General features: G+C 31.7%; 1 protein-coding gene and 1 long non-coding RNA gene across 2 annotated transcripts in view; one reads left to right on the plus strand and one right to left on the minus strand.

Moving 5' to 3' along the window:
* Positions 1-21,632, minus strand: part of LOC145303587 (uncharacterized) — a 217,747-nt gene that overhangs the window by 195,388 nt on the left and 727 nt on the right. Inside the window, exon 1 of the long non-coding RNA XR_013873744.1 lies at positions 21,452-21,632. This exon is cut by the window's right edge and continues 727 nt beyond it. This is a non-coding gene — a long non-coding RNA (uncharacterized LOC145303587). The remainder of the gene's footprint in view (positions 1-21,451) is intronic.
* Positions 1-21,632, plus strand: part of LOC145303586 (protein Wnt-6-like) — a 158,292-nt gene that overhangs the window by 120,679 nt on the left and 15,981 nt on the right. The gene's annotated exons all lie outside the window — the stretch shown is intronic.

Here is a 21,632-nt window from a genome sequence, read left to right on the forward strand (position 1 = left end):
AAAGAAAAAAAAACAGTACGGTTTATGGCATCCAAAATTTGATTTTATTTGTATTTTTCATTGAAAGTAACTTTTTTTCCAAACAAAAGAACAAAGCAAATGTTTTTCTAAAGTGACCAATTTAAAAAAAATATATTTGAATTTCTTTAAGGATCGAACCTACTGAAGAGTAATCAAAATCTACTTTGTTTGGCTAATGCGTTTCAACGGCCTTTAAAGATAATATAAAAGGAATGTTATTTTGAAATAATTAAAATTAAACATTTTAGCGTGGGGATCACTTTGCTATATGAATTTAACGTAAAATGAGGCCCCACTTCTTGACGTAGGGAGACATGTAATCGTGTATGTTTTTAGGTTTGATGCTGGGTTCAGAAATGGGTTGGGATTGGTCATAAGTTCCAAACATTTTTAAAATACGTAGAAACAATTCAAAACATGTGAAGCGGATTTCATTTGTTAGATTAGCTATCACGTTACGCATGGATATTCGTAATGCCGTCGTTCGCCCTTCACCTGACATTTATTTTTATTTTGCACTGGTTTTCTTCGGCTTGAATCCAAATATAGTTTTGCATGAGTTGCAATACCCTATAAAGTTTGATGGGTGTAGATAAAAAAATGACTGGAGTTTTGAAAGGCAATTATATATATATATATATATATATATATAAGGTTTGTTTACTACAAGCTTTTTACGAAAATATTATGCAAGTATAAATCATGCAGAATATCTTCATGAATATAATTACGTTAACAAAACTTAATAGGGATGTTATGTCCTTGACCGATCTATATAATTCCACGACCAATTTATAACTGTTTTATTTTCTTTTAAAATAGATTAAGGATTTTATGACCCTCTATACACAACCCAAACGTGTATCTACTGTATAAGTGTGTGTATGTATGTAATATATATATATATATATATAAATTATTTTTTTAAAATGTAATTATCCACTGACGTGTTTCGTCTACGACTCATCAGGGGCTGAATTTAGCGAGATATATATGTTGTTTAATTTCAATTATATCAGTTTCATTTAATGGTTAAAACGAATATAAAAACAAGATAACCTGTTAAGTCAGAGTAATGCGCAATAGAACTGCTTTCTAATGGTAGAGCATATATAGTACACAATATGCATCATATATTATGTAGAATATATATATATATATATATATATATTCTAACTGTCTTTGTGTGTATATATACACCAATAAAACTTTCGAACGGGTGTACTTATTTTAAAATTCCCCCCCCCCTTAAAGTTGTGAGTCCCTAGATTGTCCTTACCTTATGTGGTGTGTAATAGAACCATGCCAAGTCACACAAAAGCCCAAAATGAGTTTTGCGACGTTTCGTGCAAATGTCGAAAAAGGTTACCTGCCTATGTCAACGCAATTTTGGACGGTCTGTATACAGTCACGGTAAAATCTTATGGCATAAAGATAGGACTTGTACCGCAATCGATAACGTGGCTAACTACGTATCAGATAACGGGTTCAAATCCTGGCAAGTTCGTAATAATTTTAACCATCATATTATCCAAGGTTTACCCATTATCCTTGCCCTTAGTAAGGGTATTTTTGTTTTTCATTTTTTTGTGGGGGGGGGGGTGCATATGGGATTTTCCATACTCCCAGTTAACAAAATATGCGTTGATGCTAACACGATGTTTGACTCGGCGTAAGTGTATGTGTGTATATATATATATATATATATATATATATATATATATATATATTACTCTGTAAATGTCCTCCACATACAGTACTTTTTCGTTGTATCACGACCGTGGATCGAACTTACATTCGCATTGACAGTCGGCAACTCTCGACATCGGACCACGAATCAGTGCCGTAAATATTTCTCCTCGAGTGTGTATTAAATCCACACCCGCCCGTCGCAACAGTTCTCTAATCATCAGCTTGTTTACAAACAAATTAATAGTGGGCTTTGCTTAAATACGCGTCGGGTGAAAATGTTTACAAACTGCCTAACACTGAGAGGGCTTTGTCATCCACATACCGTACTGTTTGAGTATCATAACTTATAATATATATGGTACTATGTAATAAATATGTGAATGTGTAATTATATATATATATATATATATATATATATATATAATAGTCATCCACATACAGTACTGTTTCGTTGTATCACAACTCATCAGTACGGCTAGACAAACACCAGCCGTGGATTGAACCTACAACCGTCGCATTGACAGTCGGCAGCTCTCACCATTCGGCTACGAATCGGTGTGTATTAAACCACACCCTCCCGTCGCAAAATGCTCGAACCATCAGTTGTTTACAAATTGTGGGCTTTGCTTAATCGCTTTTAAATACGCGTCGGGTGAAAATATATTTACAAAGTGCTCCCCCCAAAGAGGGGGGCTTTGTCATCCACATACAGTACTATTTCGTTGTATCACAACTCATCAGTGCGGCTAGACAAACGCCTTTCCCCAGCCGTGGATTGAACCTACAACCGTAGCAATAAGTCGGCAGCTTGATTATATATATATATATATATATATATATATATATATATATATCTCGGTATAAAGGATTAAAACAAAGTACTCATTTAATCGAAGTGAAGCTCAATGGAACCATTTTAGAGTGGCATAGAAGATATAGTGTACATTTTGATGAAATTTAAAGACTCAAAATTTCTTCGTTTATTTTATCGTGAATTTCTCTATTTCCGCGGTTTCTTTAACGGGTGGACAATTTGATGGTTTTGTTTGATTGAAATATTCCAACTCTAAACTTTTTAGATATGATTGCCTTCCAATGTACAAAAATATTGTATATGATCAACCTAGTGTTGGTTTTATTTTGTAAAAAAAAATTCCACAGCAACATAGTTATAGCTCGGCGATCTTGGATTATATATATTTGAAAATAAAAAATAAATAAACCAAGTTGTGATCAACGTTTCGTTTTTATCGCGAGACTCGTCTTTACATTAATCCACAACACCATTACGAATATTTTAAAAATATAATTTGGATATAAATATTTCATTTCTGAAACTAAAAAAAAAAATTGTATATTAAAATATAACTTTTTTTTTTTTATTCTTCCAGAGGAAGTATCGTATAAACCCGAAACGTTGATAAACACATAACCTGATTTGTTCCTTTATCTTTCTATCTAATAGGAATACTAATTCCATTCTCATATATATATATATATATATATATATATATGGCGATTACGCTACCCTGAATATTCCGCGTTTCATCCACTCTAGGATTCTTCAGGCTTATGCATAAGCCTGAAGAATCCTAGAGTGGATGACACGCGGAATATCCAGTGTAGCTTAATCACCATATACATTTTATAAATTACTAACTAGCTCTACCTACGCATGGAGCACTTTTGAAGTAAATACTTAAAGTTTACGCATGAATCTATACTTTCGTATATTAATTTTATGTGAGTAAATTAAGTAGTTATATATGCGTATTTTTTCTGGGTATAATTCTAATTAGTGATTTCTGATTTTTATCTCTATGTTAATTTCTATGATCGCATCACTATTTCACAATTAGTTAACAGTCCATTATGATGGAGTGTCATTTAGCTTGCCTAAGTGCTTACTCAATTGTTAGCGTTCTTTGTCAATAATTAGGACATACCAGAGACAAGTTTATTTATTTTTTTAATGTCGCCTGTTGTGTGTTAGTATGTTATTAATACTTTTGTCTTGAAATATCGTTGGTTTCATGCAGACATTAGTATCTTCAAATGTGGGACGCTGGTGTTAGGGGGTGGGAGAATCTCAAGGCGATGTTGCTGACTGTATTTCTTCTGGACCGCCGACCGTTTTGGTACCGAAACACAGACTCGCATGCCCGGCGCTCTAGTCACTGGGTCAGGATCAAAGTGTAGTATATTGTTTTCTGGACACGGGGTACTTGGTTCCCAGGAGATAAATTGCAAAATTAAGTAAAGATAAGTTTAATGAGGAAACTGAGTGGGTTATAGCGGGGAAAGAACTTCAATTTTGTAAAAAGAAAAAAAAAAATGCAGGCACATGTACTTATATATATATATATATATATATATATATATATATATATATAATTTTGAGGGGAATTAAACCCACAGTCTAAAGAGCAGTTTTTTTTAATGTACTAGTAAATGTATCAATACTTTTAAAAGAAAACAGTGCTCGTTGTAATGTAGATATATAAGCTCGATAGGCATAGATATCCTAGAGATATTTTAATATTAAAATGACTCATAATTTTGAATAAAAAAAACAATTTTAACATGCTAAGGAATAGATGGACTTAAATAACAAGGTTTAATAACGGGCGGGAAAAAAGGAATATCTGCTTTACTACAAAAATACTAGTTTATTTTACTGTCTTAACCCCCTCCCTCACACACACGCACACTTTTCGCTGAGATTTTGTTTTAATATAAAAAAATCTTTTTATCAAATTGTTCAATACATATTGTCTATTTCAATAAAAACATCATTTTCGAAACTATTCTGTTTTCCTTTTGAAACTGATTTCATAATTCAAAATTATGAATCCTTTTACTCAATATGTATGTATGTGTGTGTGTGTGTGTGTGTATATATATATATATATATATATATAAGGATTGACTCGAGTAATTTGAAAGAGCAAAGGCTATTAACACAGCTAGTGTCGCTAACAATAAGTATTAATTGGAAGCCCCTTTTAAACAATATAACATAGACTAAACTTTTGTAGTTTAGTAATAAAATGGTCGACTGCATTCCTTTTGATTTTGAATCCTACGAATGCCGGATACGACTATGAACCGAATTATTTTATTTATTTATTTTTTTTTTTCTTTTCGAAGAAAATGTTCTCGCATTACCACAGCTCCTTGATCGGGGGGGGGGGAGTTCTTTTCTATCTTAAGCAAATGAGTTCTAAAAAAAAAAAATGTCGCTTTAAAAACCGATTTTGCAATAAATCAGTATTTTCTATTTCTTTGGGGTGATTCGTTGCAGCGAATTCGGTCGTTTGTCTTGCATATTATTACGTTATTGCATGTGAAAGAAAATTTTCTGTAAATTTGTAGGTTAAAATGCTTTCGCTGAATCGCGCATCCAACAGTTTTATTTTTCGTTTATTACATATAATTTTTTTTTTTTTAATCTGAAAATTAAAAAAATTCTCAGAATTTATTGTAGAATCAGTTTTGTAAATTTAAAAGCACTTCGGAAAGGTATATCTCTGAATATTGAGTATGATTTTACTAATTGTTTTCACCAATAACCGAAGTGCAAATGACTGACGAATGTTTGAAGTAATTTATTGGAGCAAGAATGACAAACAAAACATTGAATTGCAACTATATTACGTGAATTTGATCGAAAGTACAATGACTAATGTTTTCATCTTGAATGCCCCCCCCCACAACGTTTCGGCTGATGTAGCCTACAAGGTCTTTTTTTTTATGCATCCGTTAGAACTCTGGAATCTGTAATTTCTAAAAGAACTTAATCCACGGCTATAGTTTCGCTAGTTATGACTGAGTGGAAGTGTTATATTATTTGGAATTTTATTAGTATCGCCCAAGTTGAAAACTGAACCTTAAACTTCTAGAAAACTTTAAACTGATCATCACCTGCCATTTTTATCTGCTGCCCTTCATAGCCTCCCCCCCACTTTTTTTTATCGTGGGCCCTTGTTTTGTGAATAAAATTAGAACAGTAACCCTGATAATACGAATAAAAATTTTGAATTGTCAAAACTTCGGAAAGTTTTTTTTTTTTTTTTTTTTTTTTTTTTTTTTTTTACGAAGGCCTTGAAATTGTTCATTTATTGTTGAAAACCGATTTAACATTCAGCAACTGAGAATAAGTGAAACCAAACGGTATCAGTCACAAGTGTACAAAATCAGCCAAATTATGAGTCTTATCTATGCTGAAATGGGAAAGTATTCAAGAAAATGTTTATTTTGGCATTCACAACATTTAAAGAATGCTTGGATAACATTTGTGATATGGGAATTTTAGTATAGACGAGAGTCGCTCCAAAAGTAAGCCACCCTTTTTAACTCTAACGAGCGAGCTTTTGTGCACCAAAGTTTAGGTTTTTATATAGTCACCAACATTCACAATATTTTTATAGTCACCAACATTCACAATGCGCTTTAGCAAGTAATTCAAGGACTTTTCTCGGCTTCCAACATGATTGGGGTTACTTAGTTTTACGCCGTTAGTATCTGAAACAGATGAAACTTTCAGGTCATGAATGGAAAATTTAGTCAACAGAACAATGCAATTTCCAATCCCCTCTGATCGATTCGGGCGCAATGAAAGTTTTTATTTTTAAAACGCCTTGTGTGTGTGTGTGTGTTTACCTTCAAATGAAGATAAGCAATTGCATTTGGTCGCTACAAACGGTCATCTGTTTCAATCAATGAGACTTCATCAGGCGACTCTGAACCATTCGGCGCTATTGAATAAAAGTGGGCTCTTCTAAAAATAAAAACAAAAGTCGCGAGCTATTAAAAGATAAAAATAGAGAAGTCGTATTTCAATCTTTTTGGAAAATCGCTCGAATATTACCATAACTCGCATCGACAGCGGGATATATAGACATATGTTTGAAATGATTAAAGTGCAGACTATTTTACTAGAATAGTAGGTTGTTAGTGATTGGGGGATTTAAACTGGGCATAGTTTCAGTAAGCGTGTCTCTTAATAAAAGTTTGACAGTGTATTCGTCGATCAACACTCAAAAAATAGCTTATCAAGAGACGCGCTTAATGAAACTATGCTCAGTTTAAATCATCTTTTTTTTTTTTTTTTTTTTTAAATTTTGTTAGGGTCACTCATACTGGATTTATATTAAGAACGACGAGCTCCAAATTTTGGCCAAGTTTCAGAAAAATCTAATGGCTGGATCAAGTTATGGTGCAAAACCTGTCATTTTTGACAGGGGCTCGAAAGACGTAAAAAATGTTTCACTTCTCCTGGGAACGCAACGGGCATTTTCGCATTTTTATTTTACTGTGCACATCTATTTAATGAAATACAAATTGTGGCAAAATTTAATGAAAAACTAATGGACGGTTATCTGGCAATCGTCCGGACTAATGGACGCACGGACGTCACTGTAAACATGGGTTCTTCGATAAATCGGGGACCAATGAACGTTTGGGTATTTCTGATGACGGTTTATGCCACGGATTTGTTAGTCAAAGATGATAAACCTTACATTAGTTTTTCATGTTGCGAGTAACGCTTTTGATGTATCTATACAATCATGTCCGTCTGTATGTCCTACGTCAACATATCAATGCTTGTGAAGCAATTAGTTTCAATGACGGTAACACACAATGTTATTTGGTTGTTTATGTAATTTTTATAATTATCACGTATGAAATAATTGTTTTTGTGTTTTTATTTAAACGCTCAACTTCATTAAAAATTCTCACCCTAAAGAATGTGTAGTATGGCGTGCTTACGTTGAGTACGACTAATTGGCTGAAAAGAAACTTTTCTACATATATTTAAAGACTTTGAAAAATTATTAAGGGGCAAGGGAAATACATTTGACTGATTTGTTCAGATAATTTCAAGCTACAACGACCACTTTTTTTTCCAAATATAAGTCTATCCTAAAATAGAGGAATATTTTAGCATGTACTTTGTAAACAATATATCGGGGGGATCCCTGGAAACAAACTAGCATTAACATAATAATGAGGCTTCCTTTTAAAAGTTTTAAGTTTCTCAAGACAACTTTCGTCGAAATAATATTAATATAATTTTACGCATTGCTATATATTTGAAAAAATCAGACGTAATTGAAAGCACACTTCTATTTGTTTTTTTAAACTAATGTTGCATATATGAATTGTTCGTGTTATGCTTTTTGTATGGGGTTTGCTTTATCTATACTCACACGTGCCTTTTTGTGTATTGATATTAATATTAATCTTTTTCTATTTATCTAAAAAGAAATACAACTTTGTTATATGGGTTTTGGAATTGCATTCATCTACAAAAAATCTAGCCAATTCACATATTTACTTTTTTTTTTTTTTTTTTTTTTTTTTTTTTTTTACATGGAGTTCACCACTTATCAAGGCCCGGAGGCTACTCAGGGATAAGGGTTATTGCGTGTACAGTAATCAATGTGATAGTATTGTAGTAATCATTAGTATTGGAGATTTGATTTGCTAGCTAATATATATATATATATATATATATTAGTTTTTCGGTTTTCTTATAAGATGATCATCTTTAATAATTTATTACGTGTAATTCATGCAGACATTCTACATTATTTACACTTGCCTAATATTCGCGTAAAAAGGTTATATTAAACAAACCTTTCTGTATATATTTATGTATGCGTATATATATATATATATTTAAAAATGCCTACAAAACTCCTGTCAGTGTTTGTCTGGACATAAAACTTAATGTATAGTATTCTAACACGTGCGAAACTTTATATTTGGGTTTTAGCCGGGCAAAATCGGGGCAAAAAAAATAATTCCAGGTTAAGGTCGAATATTTATGCGTAATGTAATAGGTATTGGTTCACGTTTTAATTTATAACTTTGCAAATGTCCTTTGTAGCTCAGACATTTACTTCAAAGGAAAAAGTAAACCGTAAGCTAAACGTTTTGGTTTCGATGATCGGTAGCAGCGCACGAGTTTTTAACTTTTCTAAATCGTTGCTATATATTGCTTCCAATAGAATATAAATACGAAATCTGCATTAATCAAAATATCATATTTAAGCATATTTTACGACCGAGCAATTCTGAGGATTGCGATAAAACGGATAAATATTACTGCAAATATCTTTTCTTTTGTAAAACAGAACTTTTTATTTTATGACAATTTTAATGAAATTGTTACATGCAGTATATCTCTTAAAATGTTTAAATTTTGCTATAATTTTACCTTGACTAATTCTTTTTAATATATATAAACTTTTTTTAATATATATAAACTTTTTTTAATATATATAAACTTTTTTTAATATATATAAACTTTTTTTAATATATATAAACTTTTTTTAATATATATAAACTTTTTTTAATATATATAAACTTTTTTTAATATATATAAACTTTTTTTAATATATATAAACTTTTTTTAATATATATAAACTTTTTTTAATATATATAAACTTTTTTTAATATATATAAACTTTTTTTAATATATATAAACTTTTTTTAATATATATAAACTTTTTTTAATATATATAAACTTTTTTTAATATATATAAACTTTTTTTAATATAAACTTTTTTTAATATAAACTTTTTTTAATATAAACTTTTTTTAATATAAACTTTTTTTAATATAAACTTTTTTTAATATAAACTTTTTTTAATATAAACTTTTTTTAATATAAACTTTTTTTAATATAAACTTTTTTTAATATAAACTTTTTTTAATATAAACTTTTTTTAATATAAACTTTTTTTAATATAAACTTTTTTTAATATAAACTTCAAACTAACTACAAAAATCGCCATTTTTACACATTTGAAAATAATCTCTGACGAAGACGCATCACAGACCATCTGAAACGCGCGTAAACGATTTCAATGACTTAAAAACAGTATTATAATGATCCAAACATAATTCTCAATGAAAAACCAAGACACGGAATAATAAAATGTTAAAAAATACACATTGTTGGTGACTACTCCCTTATTTAAATATACATCTTTCTTTCGTTGGAATTTATTAACCCATTTTTATATATATATATATATATATATATAATTGTAAAGAATTTTTAACGGAAAATATAAATAGAATTTTAAATTAAATTCTATTAAATGTTTAGCTTCTATCACTAAATAACCGAACATTACAGATTTTATAATACAGTTGCTAGGTGTAAGAGATCACAATGTTGGCTATATTTAATGTTATTTACCTTTTATGGAAAGGCGGTAAAAATGTGGAAAACTCGAGAAATTTAAGATACCTGATTTTTTGACAACTTTTAACACGTATAAATAATTCCCCCACACTTATTTTGCGTCCCCATATTTTCTAAAACATTTAAAAATACCAAAATCTCGCATTTTGAATTTTCAACTGAATCAGATTTGGCATATTTTATTCCAAACATAGACACTAAGCAATAGGCTCTTAATTTCAACTAGCAGGATCTGTAGAAATTCCACACCGGACTCTTTTATATGTAATATATTGATGTTCGTATTCTGGATGTTCAGCGTAAATGGAGACGCTCTGATATTGTAGCTCTTTTGTTAAAACTGCAAAAGTGTCTACACCCCGCCTATGTATTACCTCCCTCCTTACTAATTCCTTAACCTTTAACTACCCTTTAAACTCCCTTAACCCCCTTAACAAAAAGCGAATCTTCAGAATTAACATAAACTCATAAGAACTTTAATTTCGCCCATCGCCACTCGTGGCGAATTTTCTCTCCTCAAAATTTGAAAAGGTGTTGAACCTTTTCAGTTTTGTACCTTAAGTTTTCTTGCCTGATATCTAATATGATTGAAATGGTCTGCACATCCTAACAAGATATGACTTTTTACACACACACACATATATATATATATATATTAAATATAATTATCCACTGACACGTTTTGTCGTCTATGACTCATCAGAGTGGCTGAATCTAGCGACAAAACACGTTAGTGGATAATTATATTTTAAAAATAAAATTATATATGCCGCTACCCATGTTGGGGGGGTATCAAATTGGTTGAAGGGAAAATTATTCTCAACTCGCAGGTTGGTAAAATGCACTTTCGTATAAATAATTGAATTCATTCAAGACGTATCGCAAAAACAATAACACACACACACACATATATATATATATATATATATATATTTATTTAAGTTATAAAATACATGGCGATTAAGCTACACTAAATATTACGCGTTTCACCCACTCTGACTCTTCAGGCTTATATATATATATATATATATATATATATATATATATATTCAAGCAAATATTATTAAATACAACGGAGACATTTTTTCTTAATTCTTTTTTTTTAATTTTTCAATTTTTCGTATTGTCTTTTTTGTTTCAAAATCAAAAATATTAATAAAGGATCCATACATGTTGCTGTTACGAGCGCTTTCGATTCGTCCATGAATCATCATCAGGTGTTAAAAAATACAGGATTGCGAAAATGAGAATTAAAAATGAAAACTAAAATATATATATATTCAGTGATGAGTTAAAATAAAAGTCGATTAAGAATAAAAGTCGATTAAAAATTCGAGTGTTAAAACCAGCAAGTTCGTAGACACTATGTACGAAGTCCGTCCAACACGGACTACGCAAGACATTTCAGAACGTTACTGCTTTTTTGAAATGCAATGTCATTTATATTAGGTTGAAGAGTTCTAATGTACGACGCTTCAAGAATCTTTAATTTTTTACATTATTTTCCCGTTGTATAATTTTTGTGTTGTCAACGAGGACCTTTCTAACATTGGAGGGGGGACAGCTATGTTCTTTTTTTAAATGTTTGTAAATCGCGCTTGTGTCGTTAAGGTGCATAGTTATTCGCCGGGACAACGTTGTTGTTGTATGCCCAATGTATGTATTATTTTTGGAGTTACATTCTCCAATAGAGCATTTAAATTTATACACTATATTGGTTTGTTCCAACGTTTTTATCGCCGGTGAAGAGTTGTTTTTAACCACAAGGTTTTGTGTTCGAAATTTCCTATAATAAATTTAATTTTAAAATTACTGTCAACAGGCGTCAAGTATCTTCGTATAATATTTTTTATTGCATTTTCTTCGATTCTGAAATTAGGCGTCATTTGATTTTGGTAAAATATATTAATGGGGTTTGCATTGCGGTGTTGGCTAACGTTATTATTCTGGTTATCGGAAGATTGTAGCATTTTTTTATTTGTTCATCAACAATGTAATTGGGGAAATGATTATTGATGAGTACTTGTTTAATGTTTTTTTATTTCAATTAGCAGTGCTTTTTTTGTGGAGGATATCATTTTAGCGCGATTTAGTAAATTTTTTATTATGGCTATTTTGTACCTTTGTGGACACTCACTTTTAAAGTTCAGGAGGCTAGAGTTTATGCTAGTTGGTTTTTTATATACAGATGTATTACAAGTATTATTAGACGTATCAATAAGGACATCAAGAAATGGAATTTTATTGTTATTATTTAACTCTACTGTGAATTTTAAAATTGAATTTTCTTGAAAGAGGTGCTGTAATTGGTGTATCTGTTCATTATTTTCAGCTAAAATGAGAATGTCATCCACATAGCGTACATAAATTGGGGGTTTTATGTTGTTTTTAAATATTTTGTTCTCTAAGTCAGCCATGTAGAATTCACTTAGGGTTGGTCCGAGGACTGATCCCATTGCCACGCCGTCTATTTGAGTATGAATGTTACCATTGTGGTCATAGAAGGGTACTTCTGTAGTGCAAATTAGTAAAAATTTTTTTAAAACTCTTTTGTTAATTTTAAGTGGGGGGAGTGATGGATTATTATAAATGTTCTTGATAATTATATCCATTGTTTCTACTACAGGTACATTTGTAAATAAACTTTCTACGTCAAGGGAAGAAATTATTTTGTTTTCTGGTTGCATTGATTTTAATATGTGTATTAGTTCGTGTGTGGACTTAACACTATATTTACTAGGAATATATGGTCTGATAAGTTCGTTTATATATATATATATATATATATATATATATATATATATATATAGTGTGTGTGTGTGCGTGTATTTATATTCCTTCGGATATAACCGAAACCAAAACTCAAGAATTCTTGGTAAAATTATTACAAGAAATGGAAGGTCATAACAAACGACTAGCTCGAAAAAAATGAACGTGGCACACAAAACATGTTATCGTGTTAAGATTTTCAATTTCTTAAAAGCAACTTCAACCTTAAATTTTTGAAAGTTTCCAGATTAAAAAAAATATTGTAATGGACTCGGATAAAAATTAAAATAAGGGTTATAGACCTAAGATTTAGTATCACATACTGCTTTTAATAGTTTTAAACGTTCAAGGACGAGTAATCAAGTATGTGTGGTAGATCTTATTTCATTTCTCCGCAAAGCATATAAGTAGATATTTTATTTAACTTTCCTGTATTTATCTTCTCAGATATTATGAGTTATAAGTTATTAAAATATGCTAATTAAGCTACAGAATTTATCGCGTTTCATCTTTTGAAGAACTCGTGCTAGCGAGTATGAAGCGCAGAGAATTATCTCCAGCTTACTTGCGGTATGGATCTTAATAACGGGAGAGCGTGCCAGGAGTTACCTCCCCCACATGATACAAAAGAAAACTCTTTCCAGAAGAATAGTTTCTATATGAAAATGAAATTCAATTTAATTTTAATAGAATTGTTAAAATCCATTTTGCACTCGTACGGTCTTTTCAACTATTAAATATTAAATCCCTTATATAGTGTCTTTAAAACAGATTTTATATATGTATGCGTGCTTTGTTTATTCAATTATATTTCGCCTTTTATTTATACCAATCGTTTTATGCATTGTGCTTGATGTATGTTAAATAAAACGACAGTATAAATAGTGTATATTCCAAATTTCAAGATACAGTTCATGTTATCGTGTACTAATTTCAGCATCTTAAAATGTTCCATTATATTAATAAATTAGCGGAATCTGTGGAAATTCCACAGGGGACCAATTCGTGTGTGTATTTATATATATATATATATATATATATATATATATATATTGATGTTGACATTCTGTAGATATTCAGTGTAAATGGAGACGCTCTGATATTATTGTAGCTATTTTAAAACTGCAAAACCCCCCTCTTGAGGGGCATGACTCACAAAGACCAAATGTGGGGGTAACCCCACATATCTGACCTTGGTCACTGAAGGGGCAACCCTTCATACCAACAGTTTCTAATCCAGCCCCCACTTCCCTCCTCTGGGGAGCTGGATCCCCTCTTTCCCTCCTCCTTCCCCTATCTCCACATTAAAAACGGCCTCCTGCCTAATTTGCTCAGTGGGGAAGCAAATAAACATCCAGCTTGCAGGGACGCCCGACAAAATCCAGTCGTAAAGTTCGCTTATATTTTAATTCTTGCAGATTTCGTATCTATTATAGTTAATGTTCTATCTATTTTTATATATTATAAAGTTGCGATTTCAAAAAAAAGAAAAACTATGACTTGGGTTCATCAGATTGAATCGAAACCAAATCCCAAAGTTATATATATATATATATATATATATATATATATTATGACTTTAGTTCTTTCAGCTATAATTGAAGCGAGAACTTATGAAAAATTCTTGTTAAATTATAAAATAGATTACTAAGGTGTCATCAGCCAAAACTAACGAAGAATTCTTGATATTATTTAAAATATAGATTGGAGTGCCATCACCTATAATTGAAACTGAAACGAAAATTTATGAATAATTCTTCATAAAATTATTTATGACAGGTGAAAGTGCATAACAATTAAACGACCCGGATGTAAGCGTGACACAGAAAATAACACGCACACTATCGTCTTAATATAGATATATTATTACAAAAAACTGCAACTAACGATGTTCATTTTGAATCTTCATCCGGCATTCTTATAGCGCGCAGTTCATATAAATATTTGCTTGAATGGAGGATATATTTCCAACGACCGTCGTATTTTTTGTAGTCATTAGTTGTGAAAGTTTGAATCTGTCCATTTGTTAACGTTTAAATACGTGAAATAAAATGTGTTGAAAAACCTTCCAAAATCTATTAAGGCGTGTATATTTGGAAACAAATGCAATTTTTCTAAGCAAAAAAATTAATCTATACAAGAAAGGCATTTCACATTTTATTAATGATCGCAGTTTTCTTCTGAAATATCGCCCAAAAGCAAATTATATATGGCGTCAATTCTCGTGCAAATGCAGAAAAAATAGATAGCGCTTTCTGCGATTAAATGTTGTCTTAAAAGCTAATAGTTGTCAAGGTAATTGAAACGTATATAAAAATGCGCATGCATGCACGCACATAATAGCTTCCTTTTAGTCTTGATAGACTATGGATACTCACTGTAAGGGTGCCTGCGTGTGGAATTTTTGTGGCAACTGTTGCGCAATTTCAACCACACCTTTCTCGAGTCTGTTAAATATCGACGGAAGTGGAGGTTTAAGACAACTGGAAACAATTCCGAGATAAGCAGAGTGCACATACGGTGACTACAATTCTCAAATGGTCACCTATCTGGTACTAACCAGTCTAAACGTTGCTTAACTTCGGTGATCTGACGAGAACGGACGTGTCAACGAGATCATATCATATACATACATGCGCACACACATACCCGCACGCATATACGCGCATATAAGCTTCCTACACGCGTAGGTACATGTAAATTCATACACGCACGCAATTTGATTATATACGTTAAAATTTAAGACTTTAATATAATCGGTCCAAAATTCGGATTTAACATTTCGCCTTTTGGATCCTAGTGTGTAAGATTTTTACTTTCACCCTTTTTCTATTTTATTCTATTGAAAATGTTCTACTTCACAAACTTTTAAGTAAATTTTCACGCTTATGCTAATCGGTGATAAATTTGTATTTATGTTAATGCTCGGATAATAACTCTTTGAAAATCCATGAATAGTTTCTTTATAATTCCTTGTTTGAATTTTTAATGGATTAACAAAATTTCAGAAGTAAATAACTATTTTTTTAATTGCTGTACATAGTGTATACAATTGTCTATTCCGATAGATTTTAGTGTAATCATTTATCTTTAATTTTAATGTTTGTTTGAATGAATGGAAAACAAATGCATCCTAGTTCTAGTATGCATGAATAGTTATGAAGCCTAGTTGGTTTTGTGGAATATGCTAAGTCCAAATGCTATTGATGTTTTTGGTCATTTACATAAAGGTATACACCACAGCTTATCAGCTATAGGTAAAACCACAAAGCGTGTTCAAATAAACCTATACAGAAAGTTTTTTTTTTTTTTTTTTCTGCAGCGCTTTTTGATATCTTGTTAGATCTGTGTACCACTAGACTTGCTGGATGTATCAATTGATATTGAAATCAATACGACTAGCATCTACACTGAAGTTAAGTGACGCGGAGTTTGGCCAGTACCAGGATTGTAATTGGATGACTTCCTGCAAAATCTAACCTAAACTCCCTGACAGAGATAGAAATGACTGCTTGTGAAGTTAAGGTTTCCAACAAACTTTTTTTTCTCCGGAGACAACCGGCTTGCCATTTTCGGGGCCCATACTTTAAAAGGCACCGACCTGGCCTTGCCTGGTAGCATTTGTGTTTGAATATTTGTATTGCTATGCCCTTTTATTTTCCAAAGGATTTATTTCATCAAAATAAAGGGGAATAACTGTATTAGTTTTCTCTTTTTAAAGATGACGCCTATACGAAATGAATTTCGACTTTTTCCAATGTACCAAATAGTGTTTTTTTTCTTATTTTCCTTTGCGAAACTTTTACTTTCTGTTAAAGTAAAAAAAAAAACAGAAACTGTTCTTTACAAAACAAGCAAACTATATAATCTTCAAATTTTTTGCAAATATAAGTATCTTGAAAATATTTTTTTCCTCTAAATTAATGCGTTCGGTATTGAATAATCCGATTTATATCACTCACACACACACACACACACACACACACACACACACACGGAAAGACTATAAAAGTATTTGCTGGAAAGATTCACAAAAAAATTAGGAACCTGATGAAAGCTTTATTTTAGTAAAGCTATCGATCACAAAAATCGATAAGGAAGCTGACTTTATAAATAGGATATATAAAGAGTAAAATGTGTGAAACGTTATATTTTATGCATGGAGGAAACAAAACCTATTCCTTAAAAAACTGTTTTACGAGGATATTTCTGAGTGAATACTTCAGCAACAAAAGAATATATAATTGACGTTTCTCTATTGATAGGTGAAGTTTCCTTTCGTATAAATCGCATTGGTCACATCAGATATAGCGATAGCTGTCATCAAATACAGATTAAAAATAAACGATAAAAATCGACTGTAAATATATTTTATGTAATAAAAATTTCAGCTGTTTCTTTTAAAACCGATTAAAAAATTTTTTTAATAATTCATAACTTTACCTCGGTCTTAAAAATAAATTTCCGATAGCGTTCTTACTTGCAATTTAAGCTTTTCGTTTGTTAACCGATACCTCTTTTTCTGTAATCAAATTAACTCGATGATCAGATCTAGTTACGTCCCTTTTTAAGATGGCAGTCATTTTAAAATAAATCCGAACAACGTATTTTTCTGGAATAAAAAATTTAGTCGAGAGGATGTTCCAGAAATAATGCTTGCTATTTTTTATTCAGCTCGAATGAATCGGAGGGGATTATATATTGTATCGTTATGACTGATGTATACATTTATGCTCTGAAAGTTTCTATGTTGCAGATATTGACGGTATGAAACTCTAAGAAAGCAACTCCTGCCATGGACGTACGGCGCCAGACGTAGATGCGTCATTGCCTTGCTACATGTAGCAAAAAATGGACCTATCAACATTTATCGGCGCCTGTTCGATGGTTAAGAAGCCGATGCAGTTAATGTTAGCAATTAGATAAGTTTGTCGATTTTAAAGATAATGTCGGTTCTGAAATTTATTTTACCTGCCACTTCACTTTTATCTACTTCGATAAAATCTGTTGTATATAGATTTAGTTTCCACCGCCTCCAAATCTCATAATTTTGATCCCAGGCAACGTTGACAATAACGGATCACATAAAAACCTACCTTCACAACATTAAGTATGTTTATGTGTATGTAAAGGATTTGCCCTCAAACAAATTAAACGATCACAATGATTTAACACATTTGGCGTCGGTGTTTTTTTTTTTTCTTGTATGTTTTTTTTTTAAATAAAAAAACAAAACAAAAACACTATGGTTACATTTAGAATTTAGTTCTACATAAAAGATGAGAATGTATGGAAGTTCCTCGTGAAAATTTAGATACTTTTGATTTTTGTCAATTTTTTTTCTGTAGGTATTAGACATGGATAAATATTCAACAAGTTTTAATTTGTTCGAAACGCGTGTGTGTGTGTGTGTGTGTGTGTGTGTGTGTGTGTGTGTGTGTGTGTGTGTGTGCGCGCATATAATTATCCCAGATGGGATTAAAGCAATAGGTATGGCAAGTGTTTATTTTTACAAAAATAAGAGGTTGCACATTTCTTAAATAGTGATTCCAGCGTCGTGTTGGCTATATCTTTCATAATTTGATTGGTTCATTTGAGATGAAATCTATATAATATGTATAAACATATACATAAGGATTTAATTATTTTTTGTTTATTAAAGCTAGAAATTTTAGACCAGTCTGATCCAATATGCTGCCCATAAAATATTATTGGAGTAAGTATTCTTGTCAACACTCATAATGGCAGCCAATTTTTGCTTTTTAGTGTTCAATGTATATTCAGAGTTACGTCCCCTTAATATTCTATTTTCACACACACACACACACACAGTACTAAGCATACGAGTAATGTGAAGTTATTATTGAAAAGGAAAAAAAAAAGGTTTCGTATCCACGCAAATACTTGATGTCCGGTTCTCCTTCGATAACAGATGTTAAGCCAGGTTGAGAATGATCAGTACAAGGTAGGTGATTTGTAAATATGAAGTTTTGTATATTTCTGACCGAGATTTACAGGTGGCTAGAAACGGCATGTAAATTTGATATTCCCTGAAAACTTTCGTTCTAGGAGCTAACTCTCTCAGCCTTTCTTGATCTAATATCACGTCAGGTATTACTTAATAATACATAATGACGTTGAGTTACACAAAAAATTGTTATATATGGCAAAGAGTATCTTATGAGTCTAAGATTTTTACAGTTCGGAAAATTTCTGAAATTCTACAAAAATTTAACAAGATTTGAGTTACACGCAGTTTCTGTTTTTCTATGGAAATGTTAAAGCAAATCTCTCTTCATTCCTATGTGTGTGTGTGCATATATATATATATATATATATATGCGAGTTGAAGGTCTAGATACGAAAGACTGGACTTCGGAAATTTTCAGTTTATGAAGCGTGATGTGAATTTCGTCTCGGGATGCGAAAGCTACGTCTATTTTTTTTTAGACATTCGGTTCTTCGAAACATTTTTTAAATAGGGGTTTGATAAGATTTGGGGATGTAATTTTCTGGGAAGTATTTTTCTTGGAGTTGAATTTTTGTAGATTTACCCGTTTCCCCATTTTTTTTTTTTTTTTTTTTTTTTTTTTTTTTTTAAGATTTAAAACCTTAGGAAAGTATTGATGCCATTCAAATTAACACATTTGAAAAATAAAGATCGAAAGCCTTTTCTGTTTTTAATTTTTACCGTTGACTTTAAGAGTTGGAGGGGGTTAACAAAATTCCCACCCCTTATTATCTTAGAAATTATAAATTAGTTGTAAGAAATAATCCATTTGACTTTGAAAACTTAACTGAAATAATTTTCAGAATTGATATTGTATTTAGGCGCACTCGGCGTTTCCTCTGAGTTTGTGAAGACTTGCTGCAATTCTATTACAAGCCCTGAACCTTATATTGAGTTTTACATTTCTATTATAGATTTAATTCCCTTTGAACACTTTCTTCCTCGCCATTACCTGTTCATAGATTTTATTTTACGAATAAGGATTACTTAAAATAAAGACGACACAGTAATATTTTTTATTTGAATGTCAAACTAAAGAAATAGTGACGTTATTAACGGTTAGGTACTATTTGCTCTTCCATGGGCCTGGATATGACCTTAAACTATATCCGATGGTGAGGCCCCAGCTTGCGGGAGTGTGAAGCCACTCTTTGCCATTGCTCCCAGGTCCACTCTGACCCGAAATGGTAGTACCTGTTAGGCTCTCAACTGTGTGTGTGTGTGTGCAGTCAGCACCAACCCTATTCAGGGTTTAAACGACTTCCTCCGAAGGACGGCCCTGTCGGTGGGGCATTAGAATACGCCGACTGCCCCCCCCTGCAAAGGGTGAAAGTCCCTCAATGGAGGTCCTGGATATGACCTTAAACTATATCCAGTGGTGAAGCCCAGTGGAGCCACCCTTTAATTACCATTGCTCCCAGGTCCACTCTGACCTGGAGTGGTAGTACCTATGGGTTAAATAGAAACCGACGTGAAAACAACAAATATATTCTATTAAAAAAATTTTCTTACGAATCTTTGGATTCGGCATTAAATAACCCGAAAAGGGTTGATATGCCGTAAAACAACCAAACCAATCATCCGAAGGAGGAAGTTTCATGGGAGTATGAAATTCACAAGCGGCCCCAAGTCGCATGTATATCCCTGTTAGGGGAGATAACGACGTTAGATTTTTGCAACTCTTTGCAGAGAGGTGTCGACGTCCTCCTACATACAGCACCTGAACTTCCCAAATTGGTCACCCATTTTAGTAATGATCAGGCTCAACGTTGCTTAACTTCAGTGATCTAACGAACCGGTGTGTCAACGTGATTATGCCAACTATGAGTTAAATAGAAACCGACTTGAAAAAAAAACAAATATATTCTATTAAATTTTCTTCAAAAACAGAAAGGCGAAAAAACAACCAACCAATCTTATTTCATTCTGGTTTGCTCTAATGAAATTTAATGGCCCTTTTCATGGAGTTTGGAACGGTTTAGATTTGTGTAAAACGCTTTTCAGGATACGAAAATTTCAAGATACGAATTAGTTGCGGCTTGGCATTCGTATCTAGAGGTCTTACTGTATATTTTGAAAAAAAACAAAATTAATAAGGCATCCAGTTGAGACGTTACATCCCCGTAATTTTGGTCGCTCCTCCCTCCTTCCCCCGTCGAGTCAAGACGGTGTCAGCTAGGTAATACTTTTACACAGGAATTTGTTCAAACATCAATAGCAACGAGACAAACTTAGTACGATCAAATTTTAAGAAACGACATTTGAAATTATTTTCTTTGTTTCCTTAATGAAACATCTTAGCTTTGCTTTAGTTACAGAAACCGTTAATAATTATTGTATTTATTACTCTTGAATAAGTTTAATGAAACGAAATGAGCAGCTACGGCGAATATATACGCTTATGTGAAACTTATAGAAATACGTGACACTAAGGACACGAATTAATGGATTTATGAAATAGAATAAACCCCGATTGCGAAAAAGGCAAGCAACAGAAAAGGAAAGAAATATAAGGAATAGAAACTGGTGAAAATAAACATATGGCATAAAAGGTAATATACTATTGTTATTGCTAGTCTAGAGTTCAGTAGTTTGGGGAATATGCAAGATTAGACTTTCAAGTCCTCCATAAATAAAAGAAAGATTGATTTTAATAATAGATTGTAAGCATTGTACTGAATTTACAGTAATTATAATTGTCTGAAATGCGTCAGATTTTTAAAAATATACATATTTACCTGTTCTTGGTTTTTCATGTATGCGGAGGCGCGGCTTCTTGATTTTTTTTTTTTCTCCCTGTGTTAGGATCCAAAAATGTTCTACCAAGGTTATGTTGTCTTATTCTGTCATATGAAATGTTTGCTTAACTTTGGATTTTATACCCTTTCGATAGGTTAGTTCCTCGATAATGTTTGAATT

This window comes from Euprymna scolopes, chromosome 19, assembly GCF_053919585.1.
Source record: "Euprymna scolopes isolate OS-2025 chromosome 19, ASM5391958v1, whole genome shotgun sequence".
NCBI lineage: Eukaryota > Metazoa > Mollusca > Cephalopoda > Sepiida > Sepiolidae > Euprymna > Euprymna scolopes.